Genomic DNA, 16226 nt, shown 5'->3' on the forward strand with positions numbered 1-16226 from the left:
GGGGCAGCAGGGTGGGAGGGAGGCGCGGCTATAAAAGGGCAACACAGGGATCCTTGCGATGATAGGACTGTTCTGTATCTCACTGCAGTGGTGGAGACAAAAACTGTACACGTGATACAGTTAAATTAATAAGAAGCAAGCTAACAAAACGAATAAAAATAACATGTGCGTGCGTGTGCAAACACGCAAACACACACGCAAACGAGTACCAGTAAAACGGAGGCAACCTGAGGAAGATCGGTGGTTTCTATCAATGTCGATACCTTGGCTGTGATACCGAACTATAGTTTTGTAAGATGTTACCCTTGGGGGAAACAGAGTAGAGGGGATCTCTCTGTATTATTTCTTACAACTGCGTGGATTAATCCTTACAACAATTACCATAAAATAAGAAGTTTAAGAAAATGCAAAAAAAAAAAACCAACCCAAACCACCCAAGCCCCTCTGATGATCTGGCCCCTGGAGACCCCACTACCATCCCCTCCTATTCCCTCCCTCGTGCTCCCTTCCCCACGAGCCTTCTGTCCCACTGGCCTTCTGACACACCCCTGTCCCTTTCCTCCCTCGCACCCTTTACACCCGGAAACACCATCCAGCGAGGGCACCCTCTGTTACTTCTCATCACGGCACCCGGTTTATTTCTGTCATACACTTATCACCATCTCTCATCATATCTCTGAGGTTATATAGGTGAATGTTTATTTTATTTCAGTAGGTAAATGGCAAAGATAGAAAGATTTGACTGCAGAAATGTTTTGAACTTCCCCAGATCAAAACACACCGTAAAGAAAAAAAGCAAGCAAGCAAAAGATTAGCAGAAAGTGGCAATCTACGTTACAGAAAGTGAAGGGCCTTAACATATAAAGTGGTCTTACAAATCAGCATGACAAACATTCCTTTAAGTGAAATAGCCATGGTCATTGCTTTGTCCCCTGTGCCTAAACAGTGCCTGACACGTACACAGTATGTGCTCATGAAACATCTATTAAATCAATGATTGGTTAAAATTCAACAACAATGAATACAATAATCTGTTTTTAAACATGGAGTACGTACCAAGCCTTTGCCCCTAATAACTGTCATTCATGTACAGTACTTATTACGTGCCAGGCGTGGTTCTAAGTGCTTATAATATATTAAGCAATTTAGTTCTCACAACTTTATGAAGTAGATGCCATTAAAGTCCCCATTTTAGGGCTTGCCTGGTGGCACAGTGGTTAAGAATCCGCCTGCCAATGCAGGGGACACGGGTTCCGAGCCCCTGGCCCGGGAAGATCACACATGCTGCGGAGCAACTCGGCCCGTGCGCCACAACTACTGAGCCTGCGCTCTAGAGCCCGTGCTCCACAACAAGAGAAGCCACCGCAACGGTAAGGCCGCGCACCGCAACGAAGAGTAGCCCCCACTCACCGCAACTAGAGAAAGCCTGCGCGCAGCAACGAAGACCCAACGCAGCCAAAAATAAAAAAATAATTAAAAAAAAAAAAAATCCGGGCTCCCCTGGTGGCGCAGTGGTTGAGAGTCCGCCTGCCGATGCAGGGGACACGGGTTTGTGCCCCGGCCCGGGAAGACCCCACATGCCGCGGAGCGGCTGGGCCCGTGAGCCATGGCCACTGGGCCTGCGCGTCCGGAGCCTGTGCTCTGCAACGGGAGAGGCCACAACAGTGAGAGGCCCGCGTACCGCAAAAAAAAAAAAAAAAAAAAAAAAAAAAATCCTCATTTTAATGATGAGGAGATGAAGGCACGGAGAGGCCAGAGCACTCGTTTGTGGTCACAGAGCCAGGATTTGAACCCAGGCAATCTCACTCTAGAATCCACGCACCACTGCCTCTCAGAATGTCGTCCCTGCAGCCCTGGCATGTGGTATTATTAGTCCGATTGGCCAAAGAGGAAACTTGAGGCCTACAGAGGGCAAGTGACAAAGCCAAGTTCATGGAGTGAGGAAGGAGCAGAGTGGGTGAAAGCCTGACCAAGAAAAGAGCAGAAGCAGACAGAGTGGGAAAACACTCCTGCTGACCGGGAAACACACTTAACTCACTCTTTTTATTTGCGGGGAGATGAGTGGCGAGTCTTGAAATGTCAGAAGCCAGCAGCGGCACAGAAGTGACCCAGCGGGGCTCTTCCTGAAGCCAGTGGGGTGTGCAGGCCTCCGGGTCCTCTCCCCTCTCTTGGCTGCAAACCGACGTGGAGGGAGTGGGAGGCTGGATCAGCAGACAGGATGCAGCCGGTCCTCTGACAAGAGGCATGTGGATAGGAAGCCCGGGGCAGCAGGCGCTGCGGGTGACCTCCCTCTGGAGCCGCTGACCCCTGAAACTCCACAATCTTACGCTGGCCTGAAGCGTCTGCTGAGCTGGTCTGGCAGGGGGGGTAGGGATACACTTCTCCACGGGTCAGCAGCCTTCCCAGAACTGCCGTCCAGCTAGGGTTCCCAGAAGCGAAAGCCACATCACCAGCCCCACCCAGGATAGTGAGGAAGTCCGGCCAGGGCCCCAAAATGGCCTGGGCTCTGCCTGCCTGCCCCACCCCCAGCCCAGAGAGTGGAGGGGAGGGGCGGCAGCAGCAAGAACCAGACACCTCGGCCGAAGAGCCCACCAGGCTCCCCCCGCGCCTACTGTGTGCTTCGGGTCCTCACCCCCTCGCTGGGGCCCCATGTATTCTTGCTGCAGGTGTTTTCTCAGCACCTACTGCGTGCCAGCTACTACAGATGTGGAAAAGGCCATTCATTTATTCAGTCGTGCCTTTTTTCCTTCTTTCCCTTAACAAATATTTGAGCGAGGAGAGAAGCTACTGGAGGATTTGGGGCACAGAGGTGAGACTTCAAAGGCTCCCTCCGGCCTCTGGGGTCAAGGGCAGAAGCAGGGACCCATGAGGAGGCCACTGGACTAGCCCAGGCACCAGGTACCAGGTGCACCAGGGTTGTAGGGAAGAAGAGGTAAGAAGAGGTTAAATTCTAGATCTGCTGTGAAGGTAGAGTCAACAGGCTTTGCTGACAGAATGGAGTTCGGGGGCTGCGTCAGAGAAAAGGGGACAAGTAGGGGTCAAGAATGACTCTGAGGCTTTCGGCCGGAGCCACTGAAAGGATGGGGGTGCCACCCACCAAGATGGAGTGGGCTGTGGGAAGGACCAGCGTGAGGTCAGGCATCATCAGATACGCAAGAGGCTGTTGAGGACATGAGGAGGGGCGAGGAAGGGCCACCTGGTCCTACAGGGTTGGTGGGGGGCCAGGGGGCAGGTAAATGAACAAGAATCCTCCAGGGGAGGGACGGCGGCATGTGGAGAGGAAGGAAGAATGTCCCCCAGAAGGCATGGTGGGCTCCGTGAGGGCAGGGGACGTGCTCCATCTTCTGGAAGCAGAACGCCGGTGCCCCACACAGGGCAGGTACTCGATAAATGAGCTTATGTACTTTACTTTATTCTGACTTTTACACTTATACAGTGCTTCCTTCATGCCAGGTACTGTTCTAGGATGCTTTAAGACCCCGTATGAGATGAGTACAATTATTAAACCCATTTTACAGATTCTGAAGGATCCTAAGATAGGGAGGACGCGGCCCATCTCCCATCCTACAAGACAGGCCCTTGGCTGCAGTGAGGGGTAGGGGTCATAGGGGATGAGAGCAGTGCAGTCAGAAGGGCCGGAAGACAACACTGTCTACCAGGGGTGGTAAGCGATTCAGACTCCTTCCTCAGGGCAGTAGGGAGCCACTGAAGGCTATTGGGCAGGAGAGGAGCTGCTTTCCAGAAAGCCCACTCTGACCTGCGTGTGGAGAACGAGTGCAGGAGTAGCTGACAGAAGAGGCGGTGCCGCTCGACCTGCAGAAGAGAAGCCAGGCTCTAGCTCTGTTTGGGAGGTAGACGTGGCAGAACTTGGTGATGACCGGTGGCTGGGAGCTGGGAGCAGGGAGGTGGCCTTGGGCTGGAGCACGGGCGGATGGACAGTGGCGGGTGCCGGGAAAGGCATGGTCTTGCTGCGGAAGACCATGCACTTCACCATACTGTGGACCTGGTGAGTCCAAGTAGGCGACGGGCCCCAAGAGGCATCCAGGCGGCAGTATGTCCTAGCGGCCTGGAGCTCAGAAGGAAGGCTCACGCTAGAGACCGGTTTGCAGGTCATCAGCTGTGGCTGAAGCTCGCGGGAGCTTGCAGAGTGAGAGACACAGCCTTGTCTGAGAGGGGAGGGAGGGGGCTGGAGACCGTGAACCTCCTTCGTGGGATTCGGCTGGGCCAGAGCCCCAAGGTGGTGCACCATCTCCGGGACAGGCTGGCATCCTGTGCTAACAGCCACCTTATGGCAATGTGGACGCTCACGTTGGCTGCGGACACATTAAGTCCAAATGTCCACGGGAGGGGCAGCCGGGTGACTCCATCTAGGATCCTGGAAGCCACGCCCATCCTCAGAAGGTACCAGTGCCCCCAGGGAGGAGGCTGCGCCTGAGGACCTGAGTGCAGACGTCACCTGCTCAGGACCAGCGGCCAGCCTCCCTCACTCTGCAAGCCCTTCTTCTGCTTTATTTCTCTTCCTGGCACTTACTCCTCACTGCCTATCACACACGCATGTGTCCTGTGCACAGTCCAAATCCCCCAGAGAACACCAGCTCCTACAGGCTGTGCCCACCCTGTTCACTGCTATAGCCCTACAGCCTAGCACAGCGCCTGGCACACAGTAGCCGGGGTGGGGGGTCCATAGATATTTGCTGAATGGAAGAATAAATGCACACACTCCCCCTGGCTGTGTGCAGTGCGGCCTGGCCAGCCATCCCTGTTGGAGGCAGGGATACAGCTCCCAGAGCTGGCATTTTCTGCCTCTTACTGCTGGATAAACACTCACCAATTCTGGCTCAGAGTCTCCTCTGAGCCCAAGGCAGGCACCACACCGATCTTGGCCACCCCAAGGGGGGGGGGGAGCTGATCTCCAGTGAGCTGGTAATTGGGGCGTTACCCTGATTACTGCTCATTGCCCTGATACACAGATACAAGATGTCCCGGCCCCAAGATGCTGATTAGAGTTTGGCTGTCTTAGTGACAGTCACGGCTCCCAGTTCGCCTTCTTACTGAGGTCACCAGAAGTCACCATGATTGCCCCCAATTCCTTGAGTCTTTAGAGACCATGCCCTGGGCCCTTCTGCCCATAGGTTCCACCCTTCCCCAACTGAGGAACATGGAAGGTGCAATTATTATCATTCCCTTTGTAGACATGGGGAAACTGAGGCCCAGAGAGGTCCAGGAACCTGCCTAAGGATGCACAGCTAGTAAGAGGTGGGCCTGGGAATTGAACCCAGATCTTTTGGTTCTGGAGTCACAGTACAGCACCTGGCATGGAGGAAGCAGCCGTAAATTCACTCCTTTTATACACCTCTCTGTTTGCTCCTCCCAGCAAGCCCCGTGTGGAAGATGTGGTTAAACATTACCTGCACAGAGGAGGAAACTGATGCTCAGGGGAATTCAGAAATAGTCTCAAGGTAACGAGGCAGGAAGTGATGAACTAGAACTTGGCCTCCACCACGACCACTGTTTGCCCAGTCCTCACAGGGAGCATGTCTCAACAGGGACCAGGACTTTGGTCCCTGGGCAAACACAAAGCAGTCAGCACAGATAAGAGCTCCCTGTTCATGGTCTGTCTGCAGACAGGCGGGGGTTGGGATGGGGCTGTCCCTCGAGTTCTTTCTGTCGTCTCATACTTTATCATTCTTGGCACGGTCAGGGACACACAGATGTGTGGGGACACCCACATGGGCAGGGACCCCAGAGCATCTAAGATGCAGAAGCGTAACTCTGAGCCTAAGTGCGTGGACTCTGCACTGACTGGCTGGGAGACCTTGACACACTGTGGTCCTCTCAGAGCCTCGGTCTCCTTATCTGTGAAATGAGAGCTGAACCACTTGCCTCCTGGGGCGGTTGAGGGGAGGCAAAGAGACCATGGCTGGCATAGCTGGGTAGAAGAGGCTTAGGGCAGTGCTGATGGAGCAGGCAGCAAAAGCTCGTCTCCAAACGCCAAGTACAGACCCTGAGTACATGACAGCTGCCATGACAGCACAGAAGGGTCTCAGAGTACAAGCTGAGTATAGGAAGCTGGGCTTGAAAGGGCGATACTCATTCCATTTATATGAAGTCCAAAAGGACACAAACCAATCTTGGGGTTAGTGGTCAGGAAAGTGTCCTGGGGAGGGTGGGGCGGGAGAGAATCTTCTGGGGGGCGAGTCATGCTTTGTTTCCTGATCAGGTTATACACGCTTGTGTTTACTTTGTGAAGTCGGGCACTTGTCTGCATGCACATTGCAATAAAAAGAAAAAGAAAAATACGATGGGTGAGAGGGAAGGGAATAGAGCAAAGGGTGCACGAGGCTACTGGGCTTTGTCATCGAAGGTCTCAGAACAGCCAGTTCTCAGAGCTGGTGGATCCCCAAAGACCCCGGAGTCCAAGTCAGCTAACACTTCAAGTTCCCCTAGGCCTTTGCCACGGGGCCATCAACCCTCTAGTTGCCTGCTTCCAGCAATGGGGCGCTCACTCTCTCCGGGGGCGGTTCCCAGCTCCCAGCCACCTCTCACGGCCACGGAGGGTCATCTCCCCCAACGTCAACCAAATATCTAAGAGAATGCAGATGCATGACCTCAGTGAGTAGAGAGGGGGCAGGTGGCGAGCACAGGTCCAGTCCTAACAGGCACCCGCCACTCTGCTTTGCACCATGTAAATGAAGACCTAGGGGTCACTAGGGTGCTTGATTTTTCACAAGAAGCTAGAAACCCAGATTTGTATGTATATTACCCTGGTTTTTAAATGCTCAATTTTTAAAAACCACACCCCACATTTGTGGTCCCTCTGTGGCTTACAACCACCAGGTAATGTCCTCCTGGGTGAGTGGGTGTCCTGAGACACCAGAAGACCCCCAATGAGAGGAAAGAAGCAACAGGTGAGACCCCTCCCCCGCACCTTCCCTAAGCTCCCTAAGCTCTGGCACCCCCAAACGTTCCTTCCTTCTGTCCCCGTGGGATGCGGTGTTATGGTGATGAGAGGGAGCAAGGCTGGAGGCACGCCATCACCGCCTGCCCTCCTGTGGCCGAGCAGTATCATTTGTCAGTGAGGAGTTCCAAAATTTTGCAAAAGCCCCATTGCTTTCCTCCTCAGGGGGTGCAGACGAGGGGATCAAAGAGCAGTCCTTACACCCCCCCAGCCCTGCCCCACCCTCCCCATATGAGCCACAGACTCCCCACTTCCCTTGGGCTGTTTCCTCTGCCTCTCAGTGCCCTCCTCCTACGCCACTCTCTCAGGATGTTCCTGAGCAAACGCTACTCTTTCCTCCCCCCACCTCCCAGCCCTGCCTGTCCCTCTGTCCAAACATCATTTCCATGCTCATAAAGAGTGAGCCGTTCGCATCATTTTGCTCCATTTCCAGACTGAAAGTCCTCCAGGCCAGGGACTGTGTCTCATGCACGTCTCCTCACGAACGCAGAGGCAGCCAACCAATGATGGCGAAACTGAAGTCGCTGGCTGCCTCATTGTGGATGTGTTCCTTCCTCCAGGCCTTTGTACATGCCATTCTCACTGCCTAGAATGCCGGCCAGTGTTTACACCCAACGACTAGTATGAGTACAGGGATGTTTACAATGCCTTTCATATTCACTATGTGTTGTTATTTTCACAAAAACCCTAGAGAGGGGCAAAGCGAGTCATATCCCCATGTTATGGTTTAGGAAATTGAGGCCCAAAGAGGGAAAATGACTTGCCCAAGATCACTGAGCAAGTGGGTTGCAGAGCTGAGACTAAAATGCAAGTTTCTTTTTTGTTTTTTTTTTAAACTCATGCGGCTACCAGATTGGGGTCAAAGAAAAGTCCTTCGACGTTAGAGGGGAAGAAAAGAAAATAAAGAATTGGAAAATTAGTCAGGAAAAATGCAAATAAAGATAACAGGTATACGATATTAATACTGAATAAAATGGAATTTAAGGCATCAAAGTATTAAAAGAAAGGTAGCTGTTTTATACTGATAAAAGGAGCAGCTCACCAAGAAGGTATAAAAATCATGAGCCCTCTTCTACTCGTATTGTATTTTGTTTATAAGCACCTAACAACATACCTACGAAAACGAAGCAAAAAACTGAGAGGAGGCCAGAGAAAAATGAACAGATCCTCTATCATAGTGGGAGATATATCAGGTAGAGAAAACTACATAAAAACAGAGAAAATATAAATGATATAATTAGTAAGCGTGAACAAAATATATTTCTAGAACTTTAACCCAACAAAAACACACATCCTTTCAAAGGCAAGAGGAACAAACAGAAAAAAAATGGACCAGAAAATCCTACAAAGACGATCTCGACAAATTCTCCATCACTGATATCATAGAATCTACAAATGTTGACCATTATGCAATACATTCAGAAATCAACAATCAAAAGATAACTTAAAATATTCCATCTACCTTAAAAAAATTATAACGCACATAACACTTTTAATCAAAAGGGAAATAATAAACTCTAATAGTTAGCAGTGAATGACACTGTGTAACGAGACCTGTGGAATGAAGCCATAGCAGTACTCAGAGAAAAAATTATAGCCTGCAGTTGACTTACTAGAAAACAAGAAAGACTGAGAACAACTGTTAGCCTCAAACAAGGAATCTCAGAATGGAAGAAACCTTAACTGACAGCAGCTCGTGTAGAGGAGAGAACTGGAGGGTTTAGCTGACAAGTTCAATAGCAGCCCCAACTGGGGTGTGGCCACTACAAAGTATGATTGCAGGTGGTATCAACAGAGGTATGGACTCCAGATCCAAGGAGGTGAGAGTCTCCCTCCTCTCTGACTGGGCAGGCTTTGGGGGAGGCAATGGTTTCTATGTGGGACTCTGACCAATTAGATCATGCCCAAAGCCAGACTGAAGAGGAAGAATGACTGAATGAATTATGGCTGTGTCATCTGAATAAGAGAATCACTGCGCTGGGATGGAAGAGGATGCTTACTAACTCCAAGGGGTAGAACCAAAGCCAGAAAGCAAAAGTTCCTGGAAAGCTAATTTGGCTAAATCCCAGGAAAGATATTCTCCCAGTTAGAGCTGTCCAACAGTAGAATCTGGTTTCTAGAAGGTCTACTCCCCATAAGCAAGACTGTTGGGAAGCTGAGGGTCTGCGGGCTTGGAGGGCAGAGATCTGGCGTCCCTCCTCTCTGGAGAAGTTCCTCTTAAAAAGACAAAACACTCTCTTGGCTGCTTCAGGAAACCCTCAGGCCTTCCGCAGTTCACCAAAACAGCTCTTGGTGACTGTGCTCCCTTATTTCTAACCTAGAAACCTACTTCTTTTAAACTCTGCTCCTTGGGCTGGATGGCTCAGAATAGTAGTTAAGTGCATAGGCTTCCAGCCCTGGATTTGAATCCAGATTCTGCTCCTTCCAAGTTGTATCACCGAGTAAGTCTCTTCCCTGAGCCTCAGTTTCCTCCCCAGGGAACTGGGGAGGCACCGACGCATCTACCTGCCTCCACCACCCTAAGCCCCACCACGCCCCCTCTGCTTTAGGGTGTCTGCCATGCTGGGAAGATGCTCATCGGTAAAATAATCTGTAAAATGATCTGGGCAATGACTGGATCACCTGTGACGTCAGTCCTGGCCTGACCACGTGCACAGGGCTGCTGGGCAGATCGATGGGAGGTGAGCAGTTCCCACCTCGTAGAGTTACTGTACAAGTTGAGTGAGACAATGCAGGGCTCTGGCTGCTATTGGCCTGCCTGACCTCTCTCCCCAGGCCTCTTCAACTTGCTTCAACTCCAGCCAACCACATCAGCTTCCTCAGGGCCTTTGCACTTGCTGTTCCTTCTGCTGGGATCACTCTTTCCCCAGATATCCACGTGTCTATGTCAGGTCTTAGCTCAAAAGTCACCTCCAGGGCTTCCCTGGTGGCGCAGTGGTTGAGAGTCCGCCTGCCGATACAGGGGACACGGGTTCGTGCCCCGGTCCGGGAAGATCCCACATGCTGCAGAGCCATGGCCGCTGAGCCTGCGCGTCCGGAGCCTGTGCTCCGCAACGGGAGAGGCCACAACAGTGAGAGGCCCGCGTACCACAAAAAAAAACACAAAAAACACAAAAAAGTCACCTCCACCACTAGATGGTCAGCTCCATGAGGGCCCTTGTTGCTGCATCAGTCACTGCTGTGTCCCCAGCCCCAGCAAGCTCGCTGAGTTGAGTATAAGCAGCGACCCCCATGCTGGCGCTCAAGACATGTGCGCGCCTGTCACTTTCAGCTTCGCAAACTGGCTCTGCAGGCCGGAGGCTGTTAGTCCCTTCACAGTCCTGTTGCTTAGAACACCTCCTCCCTCTCAGAAAAGCCGTCCCACCAAACCCTCGAGGGCCAAGCTTCTCTCCCCCTCACCCGGACCCCCCTCCTCCCTCTCTCTCTGGAGGGAGGGGGAGGGGGGACTCAGATGCCAGCCCAGACGGTGAGCATCCCCAGACAGTCGCAGCTCCCAGGCCTGCTTTGGTGAAGACTTGGATTTCTTAAGTGACGTCGAGAAGATGAGGAGTCCCAAGGGGGGGGGCCCCAAGAATGAAAATGAGTCAGTCGGAGGCAAACCCGAAACCTCAGAGGCATCACCACTTCTTGGAAAGGCGAAGATGTGTGCATGTAGACAGAACTGTGCACGCAGAGCGGGGGCAAGCAGCAGGCCCGGAAATGGGGCCGGTCGGGCGGACGAGACCTTTCCTAGCATCCTCTCTGGTTCCCTCCACCTGGCCCGCTCCTCCAGGGTCTCTGCCCCTTGTCCTTCTAAATGTCCCTCCTCAGAGAGGCTCCCCCGCCTCCACCCCCACACTGCTTCCAAGCACTGTCACTATGTGACACGATACTGTAGGTGCCTGTCATCCTGTGTGAGATCCTGGGGGCCAGGTGTGTTTCCGAATTCAGGATTACTCAGATTAGAGAAAGGTCATCTTGTATAAAATACCACCCATCAAAACTACCCCTGCCCCCCATGGGGCCCGAGGAGCACACTGTGACCAGTCACATGAACATCTCTGCAGCGAGACACACGAGTCTTCACACCAAGGGGAATAAATAAAGCCTCCAAAGAGCCTCGCATTTAGCTCATGTCAGGTCTTGCTTCCACCTGAGTGATGAGAACGCTTCCGGTTTTCAGAGCTTGTGGATTTCCAATGTTAGATAAGGAGTATAGATCTGTGTATGTTTGTTTGTGTACTGCCTGTTTTCAGAACTAGAAGTCGAACTCCAGGAGAGCAAGGACTTTGTCCAGTGCTCTATCAGTAGCACCTGGCACCTTGCCTGGCACACAAGTACCCAATAAATATCCGAAGAAGAAATGAATGAGGAAGCCAGGCGCTGGATGTGAAGAAGTGACTCTGTCCTGATCGGGGAGAGAAATAGCAATCACGGGGCTGTGGGCAAGGTATCTCCAAAAATCATCTCACGAATACCGCCCCTCCCCCTCCAAACACCCATTTTACTGACAAGCAAACTGAGGCTCAGAGAGGTTAAGCAACTTCCTCCAGATCCCACAGATAGGAAGAACAGCAAGCTGACATTTGAACCTGGGGCCCCTGTCTTCAAGCCTTCTCTCTGCCTCAGGGTCAGAGAAGCAGAATGACTTGGCTGGAAGCAAAGCAACAGGGGTTACGGCCCATCAGATGCAGGGTCCCCTGGTCTCTCTAGGTCTCTCATCCTCCACTGGGGTTCTCCCATCCACATTCTTGCAAGGGCAAATTCGTACAACATCTAGGCAAGCGTCGGCCTCTCTTCTAGCCGAGCCAAGGGAAATCTGGTCAAACAAGACTGGTATGTCTCCACGGTCCTGAGGAATTGCTCCAAAAGATGTCCCTCTCGGCCACCCCAGCAAAGTGGCACAGTGGGAAAGGACAGAGGTTGGGAAGGAAAGCAGGTTTGAATCCCTCCATCTGTCACTCTTAGATGTGCTCTTAGATGTACGACCTTAGGCAAGGCCGCCGCACACATCTCTGAGTCTTGGTTTCCTCACCTGCAAAATGGGCAGATTAAATGCCATCCAATGGGGTGCATTTATTTACTTAACAAATATATAGTGCTTGCTTCACACTGGGCGCTGTTCTGTATGCTTGGCACTTATGAATTCAGTTCATCATCACTACAAATGGTATAAAGTAGACACTATAATTTCACAGATGGGGAAACTGAAGTCTTGAGAACTTGGCTCCATGAGAAGTGGCAAAGCCAGTATTTGAACCTGTGTGATCTGGCCCCAGAGTCCATGCTCTTAACCTCCAAGCTATATTTCTTGACAGCTAACAACAGACATGGATACTGACTGTGGATATGTTGTGTTGGAAACTGTGCTAAGGAGCTTATAAAACATGATGTCATTAGCACTCACAGAAGCTCAATTTTACAAACGTGAGGAAACGAAGCACCCAGGGGGCCTCTGTCCCTGCCCCACTCCCAGCTGCCATCAAGGGCAGTGGACATTTGATCCCAAACTCTCTCCTCCATCCGGGGGATAGGGATGGGGGGTACGGGGATAGAGAGAAGGGGGTCCGGGAAAGGGTCTCTCTTCTCATTTCCTTGATACTGCATTTCAGCTCCTCTTCTGAATCTGAACAGCAGGAAATTGTGAATGCCTTCGGGGACAGCATTCCTGCCCCTCCCTCGGCTTTCTGCAACCCTGGGCTTTGCTGTACAAAACACCTCAGTTACTCAGTCACTGTCCAGAATTTGGAAAACCTCAGGTCATCCCAGACCTGCTGGTAACTGGGTGTATTGTAACCAGCGTGACTGGTTAGTGGTTTTCCCTCCCTGCGGCCTTCCCCCAGCCTCCCTCTAGATTTAGCGCCAGAGGTCTGCAGTGGGGCCCAGGAATCTGTATCGTGATTCTTATGGTTCAGGCAAAGGTAAAATACACTGGCCTACACTCCTCCGCATGGCATTCAAGGCCTTTCACAACACTCCCCACCTTTCCATCCAGCACTGGCTTTTCTCCCGCTCCCTGAACGACCTCCTAGCCTTTATCCATGCTGTTCCCACTGTTCAGCATGCTGTTCCCTCTCATTCTACACCTACCAAGCTCCTCTCCTCCTCTCCCAGGGCTGGCTCAGAGGTCCCTGCTCCATGAAGTCCGCCCCACTGACCCATGAAGGTTGATCACCCCCTACCTGCGCTTCCTCCCTTCCTCATAGCTCTCCCCAACCGCCCCCCGAGAGGGAGCTCCTTGAGGGCAAACACCAGTGCGCTGAACAGCCCAGTGAGTGCTAATGAGTGAATGAATGGCTGGGGTAGGTCACCCCCCTTTCTATACCTCAGCATCCTCAGCTGTACTCATGGTGGGGCTAGCTGAGTTCAAGTGGCCTTTGTAGGACTCTGGAAACCCCTGACTGTGGGGGACACCTGGACAAAAGTAAACCTGAGCCTCAGTTTTCCCACTGGACTTAAGGATTTTAATAAAGGCACTGCTGTCCCAGCAAATGCCTGGTGATCCTAAAAGGCTGCCCACAGGGGAGGAGTTGCAGGGGGGCGGGGGTCCTACCTCGCTGCAGAGGGCAAAGCCTGGGATTCAAGCAGGGTAAGTGCTGGCCTGGGGGTGATGTGTGGATCCCAGCAGCAGGCACCGTTTGCTGGTCCCCAGACTGTCCTGATTATAAGAAACATAGATTTTGTTCAAGAGAAGAAGAAGGAGGAGGAGAGGAAGGAGAAGAAGAATCTAGATTCCTGGGTTTACTGAACCTGAATCTCACCAAAAAGAGCCTGAGAAACTGCACCTTAAGCGAATCCCTTGGAGAATTTGTTTATGGGGTAGTTTGACAAATGTTGACATGTGGAGGGCAGTGGGCTCTGGTGCCAGAATGAGTGCGTTGGAATCCTGCTCTGCACTTTTTTTGTGGGCATCACCTTGGGCAAGTCATGTAAGCTGCCTGTGCCTCAGTAGTTCTCATCTGCAAAATGGCCACAATAAACACAAAGCAGCGACCAGAAAGGTTATTTTGAACTTTAACTCAGAATACTTTCAGTGCTCAGGGCAGGCCCGTACAACGTAAGTCCCAGCAAATGATCGCTATTATTGGGCCCATCCAATACTCAAATAAGGACAGCAGAGGTCGAAAGGGCCTTGTTTCACCAGATTCCTCTATCCAAATCCTCACCGACCTCCCGTGCGCGGGGTTGGGGGTGACTGCCCAGAGAAGACGGGGGAGGTTGGTGGCCCAAGACCTGCCTCCCCCCACGCTCACGACGTTCCCAAGCCCCTTCAAGGGGCCGCCCCTCTGACGTGTCGGGGACGGGGCGAGTTTGGGGCGTCCGGGTGTCTGAGCATCAGCCCTAACCTCCCCAGCCCCGCTTCAGGTGCGCTGCGCGGAACGCACGGAGGCTCCGCTGCCCCTCGCGCGAAGAGGAGCCGGCAGGTGAGCAATCCCCACTGGGGATCGGGAAATCCCGGGGTCCCCGCCGCCTGGCGTCCCGCCGGCGGCCCAGCGCTCTGTGGACCGCCGCCGCGTGCCCGGGCCGATCCCCCAGCCTCCCACCCGTGCGCGGGCCCCGGGTCCTACCTGCGTGCTCCTAGTCCAGTCGCCGCTCCAGCGCCGGAGCGGGAAGTGGGAGACACCCCGGGCGGCCGTCCCGGCCTTGGCTGCGTCGGGCGGGGCTTTCCTAGGCCGCCTGCCAAGCCCGCCCAGCTTCCTGCGCCCCGCCCCGCTCCCCGCCCATTGGCCTGTGCCGCCCCTCACCGCCCCGCTCACCCCGCGCTCCTCGGGTCGCCCTCCCGGCAGGGGCGCCGACGGTCACAGCTGAGTCACTGTCCCGGTCCCCTCCGTCCCCGCAGTCCAAGGGGCTGCCGATCTCTCCCGGAGGCGATCCCAGCGCCCGGGCCCCAAGGTCACTGGAGGTCACACCCCAGCGGGGAGAACTCCGCAGGGCTTCCCCTAGCTCTCAGAATAAAATCCCAGCTCCGGGTGGAGCCTCCGGATTTGGCACCAGCCGGTCCCACCGCCCCTGCCCCTGCCTGTCCTGCTGAGGCCCCTCTCTGCCTCTCTAGGCACAGGGGGCAGGTCCGTTAAGGGTTGGGGGGCTGGGCATCTTTAATCCTGCTACTCTTCCCCGACAGCCCAACTTCTGCTGGATGCGGACGTGTGTTCTTCTCTTCAGCAAACGTTTTCTGAGCGCCTTCGATATGCCGGGCTCTATCAAAATGTAGATTGTAAAAAAAAAAAAAAAAAAAAAATGTAGATTGTGAAACAACTCTTCAATCAACAGTTAGTACCATCTGGCAGACCCCTTTCTAAGGCCATGCATATATTAACTGACAGCTACCCTGTGAGGGAGCTATACTACTGTCCCCCAGTTTACAGATGGGGAAACTTGCTCAGAATCATGCAGCCGGTGTGGGATTCCAACCCACGCTCCATGGACCACTAATCACTGCACACCGTAAAAGCCCTGTTGGAGCCCAGAAGGTAGGGAAAAACAGTAAATGAACAAAGTATTTCAGGTAACAAGAGATACCAAGAAGAGAGTAAAACAGAGAGAGACTTATCTCCTTCTGGAGGAGGAGACGTTTGAGCTTCTAGCCTGAAGGGGATGGGGGCAAGACTAGTTTAGAAAGTGAGAACAGCAAGTGCAAAGGCCCTGGGGTGGGAACCAATTTATCATGTTGGAGGAATTGCCTGAAGGCCAGGTTGGCTGGAGAGCCTTGAGGAGGGGAGAGGGGAAGAAGGTCAGGTAGGAGGTGTGCAGACCCAGGCTGGATAGTGCTGGGGTCCCCTCCTAAACATGAAATCTTCTTTTGCCCCGTCTTTGTGTCTCTGAGTTTGTGCCAACTTTTATCTGGAGACAGTGGAAGTCTCACTTTGGGAATGTGTGGTCTGGGCTGTCTGCCCTCCTGGCCTCCCGAACTGGGCTCCCACCCTGTTTTCTGCATCTTTAAGTCATTCTTCACTCTTCCCTCGCTTCCACCAGACCGACTGCGTCTGCGTCTGCGTACGAACCCCACTGCTTACTGTCGGACTCTGGGTGAAGTGGCTCGTGCACTGTGCCTCAGCTCCCACATCTGCAAAGTGGGGGTGATCACAGGCCCCACCTCATAGGGTCTGAAATACATGTGATGAGAGGCATGAAAAGTTCTTGGAGCAACGCCCGGCACATAGTAGGTGCTCGATAGATGTTCGCTGTTGTTCTGATCAGAAGGAAGATGAGAAGCCAGTTCAGAGCCTGCTTCCTCCACCTGTTTGCTTGGTTGTGAAATGGGGGTAAAAACAGCACTGAAAAGAGAGGA

The 16226-nt window shown here is 52.8% G+C and overlaps 1 protein-coding gene across 6 annotated transcripts in view; it reads right to left on the reverse strand.

The window, feature by feature from the left end:
* Positions 1 to 14585, reverse strand: part of IL4R (interleukin 4 receptor) — a 37946-nt gene extending 23361 nt beyond the window's left edge. For 2 of the 6 annotated variants that reach the window (XM_082669655.1, XM_082669652.1), the window contains exon 1: positions 14506 to 14585. The gene's annotated coding sequence lies outside the window, so the exon portion shown is untranslated. Of the gene's footprint in view, positions 1 to 2038; positions 2077 to 13490; positions 13596 to 14505 lie in introns of those variants that run through there. The other 4 variants (XM_082669653.1, XM_082669656.1, XM_082669654.1 and 1 more) reach the window with 4 other exon arrangements.
* Between the last annotated feature and the right edge of the window lie 1641 nt (positions 14586 to 16226).

The sequence above is a fragment of the Grampus griseus genome (genome assembly GCF_964374135.1).
Source record: "Grampus griseus genome assembly, chromosome: 14".
NCBI lineage: Eukaryota > Metazoa > Chordata > Mammalia > Artiodactyla > Delphinidae > Grampus > Grampus griseus.